This window comes from Crinia signifera, chromosome 7 (assembly GCF_055691185.1).
Source record: "Crinia signifera chromosome 7, ASM5569118v1, whole genome shotgun sequence".
NCBI classification, from domain to species: domain Eukaryota; kingdom Metazoa; phylum Chordata; class Amphibia; order Anura; family Myobatrachidae; genus Crinia; species Crinia signifera.
Genome location: NC_139223.1, coordinates 187,494,050 through 187,508,495, shown reverse-complemented (window position 1 = coordinate 187,508,495; position 14,446 = coordinate 187,494,050). Strand labels below are relative to the sequence as shown.

The 14,446-nt window shown below is 44.0% G+C and overlaps 1 protein-coding gene across 4 annotated transcripts in view; it reads right to left on the bottom strand.

Moving 5' to 3' along the window:
* The window catches only part of ZNF385B (zinc finger protein 385B), a 385,947-nt gene extending 372,729 nt beyond the window's left edge, over positions 1-13,218 (bottom strand). For 3 of the 4 annotated variants that reach the window (XM_083154697.1, XM_083154702.1, XM_083154701.1), the window contains exon 1: positions 13,107-13,218. The gene's annotated coding sequence lies outside the window, so the exon portion shown is untranslated. The remainder of the gene's footprint in view (positions 1-13,106) is intronic. The other variant, XM_083154700.1, reaches the window with a different exon arrangement.
* Between the last annotated feature and the right edge of the window lie 1,228 nt (positions 13,219-14,446).

The following is a 14,446-nucleotide window of genomic DNA, read 5'->3' as shown; positions in this document are numbered from 1 at the left end:
GCTGTAGGTGAATGTCGGGAGCTGTAGGTGAATGTCGGGGGCTGTGGGTGAATGTCGGGGGCTGTAGGTGAATGTTGGGGTCTGTAGGTGAATGTCAGGGGCTGTAGGTGAATGTCAGGGTCTGTAGGTGAATGTCAGGGGCTGTGGGTGAATGTCCAGGCCTGTAGGTTAATGTCGGGAGCTGTAGGTGAATGTCGGGGGCTGCGGGTGAATGTCCGGGGCTGTAGGTGAATGTCGGGGTCTGTAGGTGAATGTCAGGGGCTGTAGGTGAATGTCAGGGTCTGTAGGTGAATGGCGGGGGCTGTGGGTGAATGTTGGGGGCTGTAGGTGAATGTCGGGGTCTGTAGGTGAATGTCAGGGGCTGTGGGTGAATGTCAGGGGCTGTAGGTGAATGTCAGGGTCTGTAGGTGAATGGCGGGGGCTGTGGGTGAATGTTGGGGGCTGTAGGTGAATGTCGGGGTCTGTAGGTGAATGTCAGGGGCTGTGGGTGAATGTCAGGGGCTGTGGGCGGCAGGAGGCACAATGACGTTACAATCATTGGTCACTGATGAGGGAATGTGACCGAGCTCTGCGGGTTACAGTTTGTGAATCACAGGCTGGTGTCATGTGTGAGCAGATTCACACACTAATACCTTTTTTTTTCTGTGAGAACATTTTTAGCATAACATGTGGTCCCAGTGGATAAAGTGGATTAAGGTTAAGCAGGAAGCGAGTTAGGATGAGTTACAGTTACATGTGTGCGGATCTGCATTGAGGATTGCCTTTTCAGCTTGAGCGCGGGCATTAGGAGCCAAACAATTAAGGCGGTAATTTAAATCAACCACAAAAGAGAAGTGTACAAGTTCAGAGACACAACCAGTGTAATCCTCATGGTAAAGAAGGCTGCTGTTTTGTGATGGCAGATTACCACTTAAAAACATTTCAGATTTTTATCGGCCATGTAAAAGCATCACAATAAAATTCTAAGCTGTTAGCTAAAGATGTGTCCATTAATCTGGCCGCAACAGGAAGATACCTGACGCTAGCTAGCGGAGTAACACAGGACCTGATACACTGGATTGGACTGTTTGGTTGATTGCAGCGATTATGTATGAGGACCCATCTGTAGTGATGCAACAGATCATCCCTTTTAACGGCACATATGAATTACACAGCTTCTGCCAGCCAGCCCCAGAATCTGTGTAATTCAAATCTGTCCGTTATTAAGGAACTATTTAAAAGCTGTGACAGTTTTTACTTTCACTTTGAGCGGTGACAGTTTTTAACCCACAAACTCTGCACCCCACCCCTGGTCCCTATCTGCTCCTACATCCAATCTCTGTCTTCATATCTCCCTCTCTATATATCCAGCATGTTAGAAACAGATCAGTGTCTGTGCAAAAATTGCTCTCACTTTCTGTTAGGACTTATTTTACCACACACAAAGGAGTAATTTAGCTGTGAGGTGTAGTTAGCCGTTTTTAAATATAGATCAGGGGTCAGGGAAGTTTTTAACCTTTTACCCTAAAATATATTTAGATAAACCCACGTTACTCCCCTTAATTTGAAAGGAAGGAAATCATATAATTGTAATACACACTGTACCCCCAGAAACTGATGCTATATCCTGCTAGTACAGTACACAGCCTGGCAGCCATTGATGATGATGATTACCATGTATGGCTGAGTGTGGTACATAATTTGTACACATTTTTACACAGCCATACATGGTAATCATCATCATCATCAATGGCTGCCAGGCTGTGCGCGTCCAGGTAACTATTAGTGTCAGTATTACAAGATGATATAGTGACAGTCTGTGGAAATGTTTTCCCCCTAGACTAGACATAGGTATACCCTGACAGGATCCTGTAACCAGGCAAAGAAACTCGGTGCCACATAGGCACTACAGACTGTGTGCTGCCGAGATGGTGCAGCAACTAGTCAACTCTACTGAAGAAGTGGGCGGACTTGGAGGCGGGGCCTGGGGCATCACACAGGGAGGCGTGTTATACACAAGGGCCTGACGCACTGCACTGCATCAGGTCCTTGTACACTGCAGTACTGTAACACACACAGCCAGGCATGCATATAGAATCTATATATAGATACTATATGCAATATAAAACATGAAATTCCTGGGCAGCACAACCATCCCTTACTCCCAGGAATTTAATTTTCACCGCATTCGGGGTAATTTACCCCTGTTCCCTGACCACTGATATAGATGTCCTGGAAGCCCTTGACACAATAGTACACCAAAATTCAGGCCTGTTTGGTGTCTTTTGCCGCATGTGGAACTAGATCTCGCACCGTGTGCTTTCCATTACTAGCTTGATGTGTCTTTTCTGTGCATTTATGTTTTTTTTTTTGCAGTACTATAAAATGTTACGCGTGCCATATATGGTGGCCGTACATTAATCTACTAAATAATTGAATGCGCTCTAGCAAAAATGACTAATGATTTTAACATTTTAATTATGATGCTGCTGGTAATGTACACTGCTGAAAGCTGCAATCTGATTTTTCAAAACAAGGACCTAACGAAGTCAGCGCAAAAATCAATGTGAATAAAAGAATGTATAGATGAGCTTAATCTTGTGCTCATAGCGAGCGCCTCTGGAACCCGCTCATACGCCTGGTTATACGCTGCCAGCAGATGCACGAGTGGCCCTGGTTATTGCCTTATCTATCAGTGGTTACCTAAATAGCAATGCGCACCTGACCGAGGGCTTACGTAACTCTTTGTTCGCACAAGGCTGCTGCCTCTGCGAGACAATAATACCACTGCCAGTTCTAGGTGTTTCATGCTTCTATTTGTGGCTTGTCTGTGCGCCGGTAATGCTGGACTGCAGGCGACAGAAGAGTGCGGAATATCATGTCATGCAGCGAGAGCCTGCTGCTAAGTCATTTCTGACACATGCTGCTCGTGGGGCGAGAGCGCGCTACATTGGTTCACATGGAATAAGAAGAATTGCTTAACGCTTTCACTGCCAAGGCCAGATTGAGCATTCGAATACACATGCTAATTAAAGGGTTAAAAAAGGCATTATTTTCCAGGAGATAGAAGATACTATAGATAGAAAGATCGATCTAGATACTGTATAACTATCTATTTATTACACAAACTCACATATGTATGTATAAAGGCCCTCATTCTGGTTGACCCTAAAAGCTGTGAAATTCGCAGCCTTGCGGGTCATATAAACCCCGCACGCCGCATGCACGAACACACCCCCTGCACGCGGGGGCAAACTCAGTCGATGGTCGCCAACCAATGATTTTGCAAGTGCTCTCAGACCAGATACCTCTCTCTGGTGTCTTAGATCTGCGGGGTCCCTGTATGGGAAGTGGACGGGCAGCTGACATCCACTGTCATCAGCTGCCAGCCTCCCGCACCTTTGACAAAGCCGCATTAGCATGGCAATGTCCAGTGTTTTCATGAAAAGCTGGTCGTTCCCACGGGCGCAACCCCGCCCCTGCCCGCACTGCTAGGTGCGAACAAGTCGGCGAATAAGCAATTCACCATACCCGCTCGCACAAAGCGGCTGCACATGCGCACACAAAAGTTTCAAAAGTTTTAAAGCTGCGTAACTGACAGATAACAATACCATCTACTTCCAGCGTGTCGTCAGCAACATCCTCCGTCGTCTGTACATGCAGTAAGACTGAGGACATCGCAAGCGAGAGCCATGTTTCCAAATGTAGTATGGACCCTGCCTCTACTCTGTCAAGCCAGCATTGGTACACACATTGCATAGTGTGTACCCAGCATGATACATAGGCTACAATGGTCTGATGCCAGCTACTGGGGCTAAGTTCCAGAACATTGGGTAAAGCTCAAAATACAGCAGCCCCTATAAAAAACTGTAATGTAAATGTTGGACAGCTGCAGATACCAGGCACAGGTCGAGTCTCCCGTATCCGTAGGTCCGTTATCCAAAATATTCCACTGCAAACTCACACAATGTATTCCTGGGACCACTAAAGAGGATCCTGAAGACCTCCGTGGACGCCGGGGGACACTGTGGACGTCGTGGGACCATCGGGCACCACCAGGGAACCAGGTAAGTATTAAAAATCAATATTATTCCAAAAAACGTAAATATCCCTTATCCAAAATTCTCGTGGTCCCGAGCATTTCGGATAAGGGATACTTGACCTGTACTGTAGTAATGCTTCATATTTGAGGTTATAACCCAGAAATATCTCTGGTCAGGAGACAATCCACAAGGTGCTGTACAATACTGTATGTTCTTAGGATATTTATCAGTTCCTTCTGCAATGTTTTCCTTTTTGTATGTACTATAGTTTTCTGCTCCTGATATGTCAGTGTCATATATCCCAGGTACAGTGGCAGATCACATGCACAGGGGTATTTATCTGTGTGCAGCAATAACATAAAATATCTATAGTCGCTTATCACACCCATATACAATCTAACATGTCATCAGCGCGATTTAACAAATATCACTGGAGTAGCTGAGTTATATTACCGGGTGTAAGGACCCGATTTTAAGTTGCATATAAATACAGCAAAACTGATTGGCATTCGGGTGTGGTATATGGTCCCGACAGTCATTTAGCCCGACGTCGTGATCGTTACTGGCCGGACTCAGACAGCATGGCGAGCGCAACAAAGCCCCTTGCGGGCACGGTGGAGGGATTGTGGACCCCCACGAGAGAGAATAGCTGGTGGCCATCGGGACCCCGAGTGTCGGGGTTTTGACTGTCGGGATCCCGACTCTCAGGAAACTGTCGGGCACCCTTGGCATTCACCCATCTGCAAGTTTATGCAAATGAACTACAAACTCCTCTACTTGTGTATATGGGACCTGACCTCCCGTCCACGTTGTAATACTGATTGGTGCATCTTCAGATGCCATAATTAAATGGCAGAAGCCAAATTGAAGATGCAATTTTCCTATACCTTCACATCTGGGAACACAGCCGTTTGCATTGGCATTGTTTGCATTTAATGTAGATACTACCCAGTCACCAGACAGTAATGCCCATAAATGTTCCGATACCATCCGTCCTGATTGCAGCAGCAGCAGCGCCTCTCTGTGTACATGTATCATAGGGGTTTTGGCAACCTTCTGCGCACCCGCATAAACTTGTCTTACTCTCTTCTACCTGATCATATATTTATTAGTCCTTTGCTTTGTGTCTATACACCTCTGACATATTCCCCTTCATCACCTGTTGGGGTGCTACGATGCTCTGTTCGTGGCCTTCTGTTTATCTCACACAGCGGTAGATGTATGAAGCAGTGATAAGGGACAAGAAGTGATAAAGTGCCTGGTACTTTATCACCGGCCAATCAGCAACTAACTGTCCCTTTTTAACCCAGCCTGCAACCTAACAGTCAGGAGCCGATTGGCCAGTGATAAAGTTCCAGGCACTTTATCACTTCTCCTCCCTTATACATACATCTATCCTTTAGGATGGATTCAATCCGGGATTCCGACTGTTGGATCGTCCTGACAGTCGGAATCCTGGGCTGTTTAGTTTCTTCCGACTGTAACTCGACAGCTAGAATTGAATGTTCCAGCTGCTGAGTGGTAAAAACGGGCATGGATTGTAGAAAAACGGCCATGATGTCCACAATCCGCGTCCGTTTCCGACAAAACAGATCTGACTTTATACAAAGCCGGATCGGACACTCTTCAATGCTGTCCTCAATGGTTTGGAAATATTGGCACAGATTGAATACCCCACATAACCCCAAATTACCTCCCTTCACTGTTTAAATAATTCACTCATTTGTATTCCGGAAACACCTCAACAACTAACAACCAACATAACATTCATTATCCTTCCGGAACTCTTATCCATTCTCTCTTCATCTCTGCCTTGACTGCTCCAACCTCATCCAATCTTGCATTCCTCGCACCCATGTACCACCACTTCAATTCAACGTAATAGGGACAGATGTATTATGCTTCAAAAGGTGATTAAGTGGAGATAAACAACCAATCAGCTCCTACCTGTCATTTTTCAAACCCAGCCTGTGACATGCCATTTAGGAGCTGATTATCACTCTCCAGTTTAGCACTTCTATGAAGCTTGATACATCTGGCCCTAAGTGAGGTAGCAAGTTATATTTTCCTTTCTCAATTATCTGCAAATCACTACATTGGCTCCTTGTGTCCTACAATGTACATATAAAATGACTCTCTCCCAACTACAAAACCCATATTCTTTTTAATAATAACTTCATATTTAACGATAATATTTTCTGTATCTGCAGAAACTTGGCACAGCTATGGGAACCTAGTTCGCCCTTAGCTATGCCAATACTTTTCTGGACAAATGGAAAGATTATATGGAATGGAACAACAATTAATTTAGAGCAAACCTGCTGACTTGGAAAAAGTACATAAATATAGATTTATGTTTATTTGGAAAGTTAGCCGTGCCAATGTAAATGTTGTTCATTAAAATATAAATTTTACTTTTGAAATAGAAGATGAGCATATTCATTTTTTTTAGAAATGACAACTTGTGTCAAAGATCGGAAATTTTCTTAGCCCACCGACACCACATCGCACATCAATGCCACCATTGATGTACTTTAACACTCTCAAAGGCATCTGCCCCTTTATGACAACCTAACTAAGTAGGTAATATACAGCGGAGATCAGATCCTCTGTTTTCTGACCTCCTTCAGTCAAATGCATGAAACATGCAAGAGGTAGCACACAGAGATTGGTCTAGTATCGGTGGCCAAGACTCATTGACGCAAGAAAGCTGGGTACTTGTGTAGTTTCACGGCGCCAGCATGGCGCCGTGCTACTTCCGGTTTCTACGCTCGGCAAACTATCTAAAATAAACTAACTTAACTCCATGCCAACATGGATAGTTCATACCACCACTATCCATGTTGGCATGGAGTTTATTTTAGATAGCGTGGCGAGCGTAGTGAGCCACCGAGCCCGCAGCGTGGGCGAGCGAAGCGAGCCCCGCAAGTGGACTCAGACGCACGGCGCCATGCTGGCGCCGTGAAACTACGGCGCCATGCTGGCGCCGTGAAACTACACAAGTACCGAAAGCTGTACCGCCTGCTAAAAACAATAGATAACAAATGCTGAACAAATGGCTGATCATGTCATTGATGGTGATGCGAGTGATGTGTTACAGAGTACCCCAAATAACCCCTGTCTTTTGTCAGAAGTGCCTACAATGAGCACAGGAACATCGAAACTGGACTTCAGATAAATCGTATGTCCGATGAATCCCATTTTTTGTTGCATCATGTTGATACCCAAGTACATGAGTCATCTTCCTACAGAAAAGATGGCACCATAATGCATTATGGGTAGGAAACAATGCCGGAGCAGATAGTGCGATGCTTTGGGTAATGATCTACTGAGGAACCCTGGGTCTGGTCACTCATGTGGAGGATAAATTGACAAGTACCATCTATCTAAACATGGTTATGGACCAAGTACTTGTTTTAATGGCAGCAGTATTTCCTGAAGGAAGTGAATTCTTTCAGTAGGATAATGTGTCTGGCCACACTGCAAGCATCGTCCGTGAATGAATTGAGGCGCTGATGTTCAATGCGTTGCCCTGGCCTCACCAGACGTTCGCTCCGATCCACCTTCCAACAGGATCTGCAGGTAACGTTCTGGCACAAGTTATCACAGGACACCTTCATAGATCTGGCAGAATCCATCCCTTGGCAGGTCAGAGCGGTTTTGACAGCACACACAGGAGAGGCCGCATAGACAGCAGGAAGCCATAATGGCGCCTCACTACTTATTTAAATGGGGCTTGCCTTGCTTAATGTTATTTTTTTGTGCAAACACCAAATGTATGTCCATGAGACCCATCAAACCCGCAGAGCTTTTCTCTTGTAGTTACATTATACCCCTATCACAACGTAAATACTGGGTCACACCTGGGATTTGGGCACGGGTCCGTCCCGGGAACGACGTCATCCGGGGGCATGGCAGAGCGGTGACACATCAGGCGGGGGGCAGGGGATGAGGCAGCACTGAGGTGACGCTGGTGCCTCCTACATAGAAGTGAATGTGACCCGGGTTACCTGTTCACACTTCCCAGCATCCCGGGTCCAACCTGGAAATAACTAATAGCTTTTATCGCAGGTCAGATTGCTGGGTTGCTGGACCCAGGAAATTCGACATGGCCACCGACCAGGGTAGACTGTGCGGTGTGAAAGGGGTATAAGTCATCAGCTAAATCTCGTTACTAAGCTCGCTGAAATATTATTCCTTTTTATACTCAAGAACACCTGCAAATGCAATGCACCAACCTGTGCAAGTCATAGGGCACGATTCAGACTCGATCGCATGATTTTCGATGAACTGTACATGCGTATAAACCGCAATGCGCTGGATAACAATGAAGTCCTGCTACTTTTTCTATTTGCAAGCCGTTCGTCATGTGATTAACAGTAAGTAAGCGTCTGTGAGTGGAAGCTGGACGTTCTATGGCAAGAAAAACACTGGGAGTGTCAGGGAAAACACTGGGGTTCCCACACGGTTTAGGGCAGAGTGTGTGATGTCATAAACAGGTCGGATATGCCTGTATTCATAGCAGCCGCCGAGTTAGTCTACTCCTAGCTTGCGATGACTGGTGCCCAGTGGAAAAAGCCTTCTATGATGAGCATCTAACGAACGGCTTTGGACAGTTCAGGTCTGAATTAGCCCTATAGACACACACTCGAGGCCTCTGTTTTGTGGTCTGGATCATACTAACTGAATCAATTTGCTAGACACTGGTGACATCACTGAGGTCTGATGCACACTCAGTGATGTCATCAGTTACTTAGTGAATTGATAGGCTGCATTCACATGGATACTAGCTTAGGCACCAAGGCATCTGCTCCCGCTATGTGGGGGTTACAGATGCACTTTAAAATGAATGATGTGAGGTTGCAAATGGCTTCATGTATCCATGTATTATGCACCGTAAATATGAGATGGCTTTTAAGTGTCTCCACTGCACATATTACATATCAATAATTAACCTAGAATTCCCTGACAACGAAATATTCAATCACTGTTATGCCTGTATGCGTACATACTGTACACGAGGTTCCTAAAGAGTCCCTAACAATATATCCTTACGAAGAACAAGATATAAGGTTGAGATACATTGTAATAATTTATTTCCTGATAAAATAATAATGTCACAGTTCATATATTCATATGTGTAATAGGTAACAGCGGAGTGGAAGAGGGTTATTATCACTAATGAACAAATTAATCATTTTCACAAGCAATATCAATCACAATGTACATCATCTATGGGACCCGCCAAGTGCACTTATTCCTCTGTCTGTGCCCACCTCTCTGCTCTCGCCGCTGCACAGATAACATGATTGACCAAACCAGACATAGGAAACGCAGCACATTACTCTGCTGACCACAAAGTCACTTTGAGATGATGAAATAATACAGGAACTACAGCCAGCTCTCTTCATTCCATCAGTCTGGGCTCCATCCACCAAAGGAGAACATTTTGCTGTCCCGCAGTTAGATCATTTAGGAAGAAGCATGTACAGTACGTCTGTATTGTGTTCTTAAAGATGTGAATACACAGTTCTAACACATTCCTGTTTAGTACTATTATTCCCACCGGTGTACAGTAGCAGTGAGTTAATACAGTACATGCTCCGGCCGGAGGAAGTTCACGTGTAGAAGATGCAATAGGGATAAAACAACAATACTGGCTAACAGCATTCTGTAATAATATAATAATATACAATGGAAGCAAATATATATATATATATATATATATATATATGTGTGTGTGTGTGTGTACACGCGTGTATGTGTATATACATATACTGTGTGAATACATATACACACACACACACACACACACACAGGAAAACAACATTCTGCGTAATAATATAATACTATACATTGGAAGCAAATATAACCAAATACACACACACACACACACACACACACACAGGAAAATGATAAAGACACACAGTAGCAATGCACACTGTAAGTAGATACAAGTGATGATAATCAATTGCATTACATGTTGTATAAAATATAAACTATAGATATAATAATACAGCTATAGAATGAGAAAATGAAATAGCGAGGATAGATAGATAGATAGATAGATAGATAGATAGATAGATAGATAGATAGATAGATAGATAGATAGATAGAGCGAAAGAGAGAGAGAGAGAACTATAGGGGCAGATGTATTAAGACTTGGAGAGTGATAAAGTGGAGAGAGATAGTACCTACAGTACCAATAAACATTCATACACATATAGATAGATAGATAGATAGATACTCAAGTATATACAATAAATACTGCTAGAACTTGGTTATCATCTATGTATATACAGTGGCGGATCCACCATGCGGTGACAGGGACAGCATGGGGCAGGCAGGGGGTTCCTGCGGCTGATGGGCAGTGGCGGGGTCCCTGTGGCGGATGGGAAGTAGTTCCCATTTGCCGCAGGGACCCCACCGCTGACTGTCCAGCCGCCGCAGGGACCCCCTGCCCGCACTGCGCTGCCTGGACCCCAGGGACGTGCTGCCCGGACCCTGCTGCCTGCTGCCTGGACACCAGGGATGTGCTGCCCGGACCCTGCTGCCCGCCCACTGCAGACTGGAGTGTGGGGGCCCCTGATGTGTGGGGGCCCCGGGGCGACCACCCCTGTCGCCCCGTGGTGAATCCGCCACTGTGTATATGTCTAGAGTCCGTTTCTGTGTCTCCAAAACACCGCCATCTGTTGGCAGAAAGTGAAACTACATCTCTTTCTGTCTCACACATGCACAAACACAGAGGCAATCACAAGGTAGCAGACTAGCTTTTGAAGCATTTGCTTCGAGCGGGCTTACTTGTATGTGTATACCGGCAAAAATTTGATATTTAACGGAATTGACAGAAGTCTTTCTATTTAGACCTTCCAATGTGTCCGCCACAATCTCATATTCCCTTTTTACAATGTCCTCTTGATTTCATCTCACTGCCCTTGACTTACATACTTGTTCCTGGTTCTGATGCTGATTGTTAAAAGCAATACCTTGCTGCTCTAACACCACCCCCACCACACAAACGCCCAATCATCACCTAAAGAGACCAAAACTTCAAAAAGCCCAGCACATACTGCTGAAGTGTTTGTAAGGTTCAAAACGAACCTCCCCGAAGCACACGGCAAATGTCTCACTTTGAATCTAGATCACACACCGCTCCGGAAAATCTAATTTCAGACTTAGTTGCTAAATGTGTAACATCAGTCTCAATATTTGAAAGGTTACACAGCACAGCAGGTTCCATCAAAGTGTGGTTAACACACGACATTCCAACAGAGGACTGCTCGCTCTTCCTCTTAAAAAAATGCTTAGATACAGAGCTATTAAAATTAAATGATTCCACATATACCTTGACGAGGGTATCCGTCACACTTACACCTAATTACCTGAGACACTCCTAGAACTCCCTCATCCAATAAATATGAGCCTTGGACATGAAACTAGATCCCTTTCGCAACGTGCTTTACACAGACAAGACCTTACCAACCATAACGGGGGATTAAGTTTACTGAAAACGATTCAATGTAAAAAAATGTTTCGATAATTCAAATCACTTCCACAACAAACACGTTTTTAAATTAAATATAAACAAATAATCATAGAACAATAACTAATAATAATACCGGCTTTATTATCTGTTTTGAAAAAGTCAAAATAAATAAACAAACAAAAGACCAGGATTGTGATTGATCATTATGACCTTCATTGACAAAAGACCCAGTTTCGGTACCCTCTAAGAACGGAAGTGTAAAATATAGGGCATGGATATGAATTATTACTGTGTATCATAGAGCAGAGAATCTAGCGGACATTTCTCGCCTAGCAGGTATTGTATTTGTCAGTTATTTGTGAAAAAGATGCTCAGTCCAGGTGACGTCACTGGCGCTGTAGGGAATGCGGATTCCAATGACAACATTTCTTGGTGTATGACAGGTCAACAGGCCGCACTTTTTTAAAACTAACTTTACTTTTTTGGAGAAGTATTTTAAAGGCGGAGGTTTTTAAATAATATCACATAGGGGAGAATCTAGAATTTCTGCACTACATGTGTTTAAATATAAAACAAGTCTAATACCTTCCAAATATAAAACAACGTGATAATATTATATAGTATGGCACAAATATATATATAAAAAAACATATACATATATATATTTTTTTTTTATTTATTAACAGTTTCTTATATAGCGCACACATATTCCGCAGCGCTGTACAGAGAATATTTTAACACTTACATCAGTGCCTGCCCCAGTGGCGCTTACAGTCTATATTCCCTACCACATGTACACGCACATACAGACATTCTAGGGTTAATTTGTTGGGAGCCAATTAACCTACCTGTATATTTTTGGATTGTGGGAGGAAACAGGAGTATCCAGAGGAAACGCACGGGGAGAATATACAAACTCCACACAGTTAGGGCCATGATGGGAATCAAACCCATGACCTCAGCACTGTGAGGCAGTAACCATTACACCGTCCGTACTGTTATATATATATATATATATATATATATATATATATATATATATATATATATATATATATATATATATATATATATATATCAGAAATAAAAGTTATGCATTTTGTTTGCCACATTATAAATAACATAATGAACACTGTAAAACCTTGCATCCTCCAGGAAGCCAACCCACAAGGCAACAGTAATCCTCTCACGCTATAAGTAACAATTCAGGGCATTCCAGTGCTGCTTTAACCTATTTCCAAGGGGAGGCTGGGTTGTGGGTAATGCATTAAGCACTGGGCTTTCATACGGACAGTGACTTATTATAACTGACAGATCCCATCTAGTACTTTTCTCTCCAGTCCCTGCCACACAGCAGCAGCAGCAGGCAGGTGATTTAACATTAAAGACCCTGGATTGCTTTAACCCATCTGCCAGGGATCCCTGAAGGATGCTATAGAAGAGAACAGAGTTTTGCAGAGCAGCGATAGTTAAACAGCCCGGTACAAGTGTCAGTGGTAGGTGCCTAGAGTACCTGCACACATGCAGCAGAGCCCCTGCACAACTTACTCCCTAAAGTGTGAGGTGCTGGGTGGGAGCAGGAGGGAGGGTCTCCTTACCTTTGCTGGAGAGACTCGGAGATAGCTGCAGCAGCAGAAGCAGCAGCGCAGGTTCCTTCTCGGCACAGGCTCTCACCCCCTCTCCCAGCCGTGCATTAGATCTCCAGCTCCGGATCTGTGGCGCACATGCGCAATGGCGCAAGGTGATGGGGATACTAGAGGGAGTGTAAGCTCACAGCATCACTCAGAGCCCAGATGGGGCTGCTGCTGCTTTACTCTCATTGACATGGAATATACTGGTGTAATGTGTAACCTGCTAGTTTTATGTTGGTAATATTGATATTACAGTAGCTCTATTGAGTTAGTCGGGAAGACTTAAGTTATATCACAGATTTATGTGTTCTAACTAGAGCGCTAAATGTACATTATAAGTATACAGCATGTTCACATGGGGATGCGGTCATTTGGTCTACAGCATGATGGTCGACAGTCATTAGTAGGTCGACACCATTAGGTCGACATGGGTCTAGGTCGACACCTGAAAAGGTCGACATGGTTCTAGGTCGAAAGGTCATTACTTCGACAGGTCGTTAGTTCGACAGGTCATTAGTTCGACAATGTCTAGGTCGACAGTCAAAAGGTCGACATGGAGGTTTTCACTGTTTTTTGAGCTGACGTGCTGAGAGGCGGTATTTCATGCCCTAAAGAGAATCAAAGGGTGGTGGAGTGCTACATAAAAATATAAGTTTGACCAATTGGGTATTACAAATATTTTATTCTAGCAAATATATTATATTTGCTCCACCACCCTTTGTTTCTCTTTTTCCATAAAAATATTCTTGGGGTTTGACCACCCCTAGGTGTGAGCAGCTAGCCAAAAAACCGTCTATAAGTGCCTGTTTATATTTCTCCACCTAGTTGGCTTAATATACAATACTTGGGTATTTCATGTCCTGCCATCCACCAGGGCGTGGTGGGAGAATAAAATAGTGTGCCGAGCATAGCGATGCACTTGAAACTGTGTCCATGTCGACTGTGTTGACATTCAGGTAAAAAAAACAGTGAAAAACCCTGTGTCGACCTTTTGACTGTCGACATAGACATTGGCGAACTAATGACCTGTCGAACTAACGACCTGTCGAACTAACGACCTTTCGCCCTAGAACCATGTCGACCTTTTCCCATGTCGACCGTTTCCCATGTCGACCTAATGACTGTTGACCATCATGCTGTAGATCAAATGATCCCAACCCGTTTACATGGGTCATTGGGTAACACATATTGGGTGACATTTACTAGGATGCGATTTTTAGCAAAGTTCTGAAATCGCACCTTATCACATTTTTTCAAATCGCAGCTTTTATCCAGAATTCAACTATTTATGCGAATTCGAAGCAAAA